This window comes from Kryptolebias marmoratus, linkage group LG20, assembly GCF_001649575.2.
Source record: "Kryptolebias marmoratus isolate JLee-2015 linkage group LG20, ASM164957v2, whole genome shotgun sequence".
NCBI lineage: Eukaryota > Metazoa > Chordata > Actinopteri > Cyprinodontiformes > Rivulidae > Kryptolebias > Kryptolebias marmoratus.
In genome coordinates, this window is record NC_051449.1 from 23,233,876 (window position 1) to 23,236,630 (window position 2,755).

Genomic DNA, 2,755 nt, shown 5'->3' on the forward strand with positions numbered 1-2,755 from the left:
ACTATAGCCGGCCGAAGATAATGGAGTCTGTTGTCATTTGATACTGTTACGTCTAACAGGTACATATATATTGCTGCACTAAAATGCAGCAGATCTCATTTGTGAAAGTTCAGTTAAATGTCACTTCGAAATAAAGCTTGAAAAAGGTAAGAAATGAGATAATTTTTTTTTCATATTTTTCAGAAAATAACTGACAACGTACGTAATTTGGGTATATCGTGATATATATCGTTATCGTGATATAAAATTATCAATTTCACCCAGCACTAAAAAGAACAAAAGAGCAACATGTGGCCCTAGAGCTGTGAGTCATAGCTGTCAGGTTTTTATTAGACATAAGCTGTCATAACATATGTGGTAGTTTGGTTCTCTGTTTAAGGAACATTTTTTGCCAATTAATTATAAAAGATAAATGTCATTTGGCCTTTTAATCCAATCGTTGCACAACGGCAACAATATTTCAGTGGCCATATTTTTTCAGGTAGGAAATGCAACTTAAACCTGATATCATCTTAATGTCTTTAGTCACTACTATTTTCTGTGAAAATGGTGTGAATGCTGAGAACTGAATAACTGCTGAAATTTGGTGATGAAGCTGAAAGTGAGTTGTAATATCTAAAGAAAAGGCAGAACACTAGCTTAAACAAGCTAAAACCTAAAAAGAGCAGAACACTGTCTAAAAGCTAAACATAGCACGAGAGTAGCTGAAAGTATGAAGAGGAGGTACACAACACGGCGCGGGGCCTTCGAGCAGGGACGGGGACACTGTTGGCGCCCGCACCCTCGCGTGGTGACCTCATGGTGGGTGGTGCGGTTGGAAAGAAACGTATAAAAACATATATTACGTATATTACAATAAACAAGCAGAGTTTAGCCTGGTGGCGGGGCAGGGAAAGCCTGGCAGGCTGCCAGGCTTATAATGCACAGGGGGAAACCCTGCAGGAATGTTTCCCAGCAGAGACGGCAGCAGGAGCTGACAAATCTTGTCCTATCAACTACAAGCCTCTAAAAGCACAATATGCTTAGTTCATTTTATTGGAGGAGCATTTAACTGTGCACTTTCTTTGTAAACTAACAGCTTTATAGCTTCTGATAACAGAATTTTTCTGACAGATTTATTCACTGCGCCACATGATGCTGATACTCATTGTTTATGTTGACTTTCATCGAGAATGCTGGAGCACGTTGTTAAAACTAACCTTTCTGGTCGCTATTCCTCACCTCTACCCAGCTTCCTTCACTAATCAGAGACGTTATAATTGTTGTTTCTGAGACATTTGTGTGCCTTGAGGTCTTTGATTGTGAATGATTGAAAACCAGATAATTTACAAAGTCATGTTAGGAAATTAACAGCAGTTGATTTGGATCATTCAGCCATTTTCTACCAAGCATATCTTCTTTAGGAGTCAAAGTAGTTCACCAACTTCAATTCTTGTCAATATTGTTGCTTCTTAGTTGGCTTAAATGTCTCCACATATTTTAATACTTGCGTTGCTTTGCTTTTTTCCTGTCTCTGAGCATTCACACTTAGTAAATTAGTAAGTATTTGGAAATAAAACTCATCTAAGTACCTCCTCTGTTAATGCGCTTTGCTGGTCTTCCATCATGGGGACGACCGTCCCGTCCACACACACTAAAGACAAGTCAGATTTATATCAGATTACATTCATTTCAATTCAGTCAAAACTATTTTTAATACAATTCAATCATCTGTTTTCCTTACCCTCCTTTTCTTTCCACTTTTTTGAAGCCTGTCTCCAGGGTTATTGGGCAGAAGGTGGTATTCACCCTGGTACAGGTCACCAGTCCACCACAGAGCCACATATGGAGACGGCTGTGATTATTCACACACAGACTCACACCATGTGACAATTTAAAGCTGTCAGTTAATCTAAGATGCATGGTTTTGGTCTGTGCACACGCACAGGGAGAACATAGAGCGGTTGTTGTAAACCTGCACCGTTCTTGCCGCAAGGTGACAGCGTTAACCACTGCCCTGCTGCTCTGCCCTATATTTCAGTTAGTTTCAGCACATTAGAATCCTTTCACCCCCTGCATTTTATTTGTAGGGGAACCAAGGAATTGCTTCTAAATTTTGTTTCCATACAGTCCTAAATTGTTTCATGCACAGGGTGGTGGGCGACGGTGGAGAGGAATGACTCCCTTTAACAGGAAGAAACTTCCAGCAGAACCAGGATGGGCAGCCATCTCCCTCGGCTGAATACGTCCATCTTTAGATGTAGCCGCTATGACATCAATCTATGCTTCATCTACAGTTTTGAAGCTGTGAGTGGCTAAAGTTTTAAAATGCTTCACAGCTGGGTTCTTTGTGGAATCCATGAATACTTTGAATAAGTAAGAATAACATACACATTTATTCAGTAGTAATGGGTTTGTATGGGTTTCATTCAGGGGTGGAAATTAAAAATTTTGTTCAACAGCCATAGTGGCTGAAATAATCGGTTCCCCCTCTAAACCAAAGGACAAAAATAATTTACCAACAACTCCTTAACTGTGTTTATTCCTCTGTATTATGATAATATTAGCACATTTTATTCCTAAAAGAATGTTTGTTTTTTTTTGTTTTTTTTTAATGAGAAATATTTGCCCCTCTAAACAATTCTGTTAATAGATAAGTCATTATTTATTTTAATTATTAATTGTTTTTGTCCACACAGTATATATTGTCCATAACAGAGTCTGTCTGTCTGTCTATCACGCTAGCAAAACAGTGGGTTAACTTCGCCAAAACAAG

General features: G+C 38.8%; 1 protein-coding gene across 2 annotated transcripts in view; it reads left to right on the top strand.

The window, feature by feature from the left end:
• The window catches only part of nr2f6a (nuclear receptor subfamily 2, group F, member 6a), a 14,634-nt gene that overhangs the window by 2,555 nt on the left and 9,324 nt on the right, over positions 1-2,755 (top strand). The window lies entirely within an intron of this gene.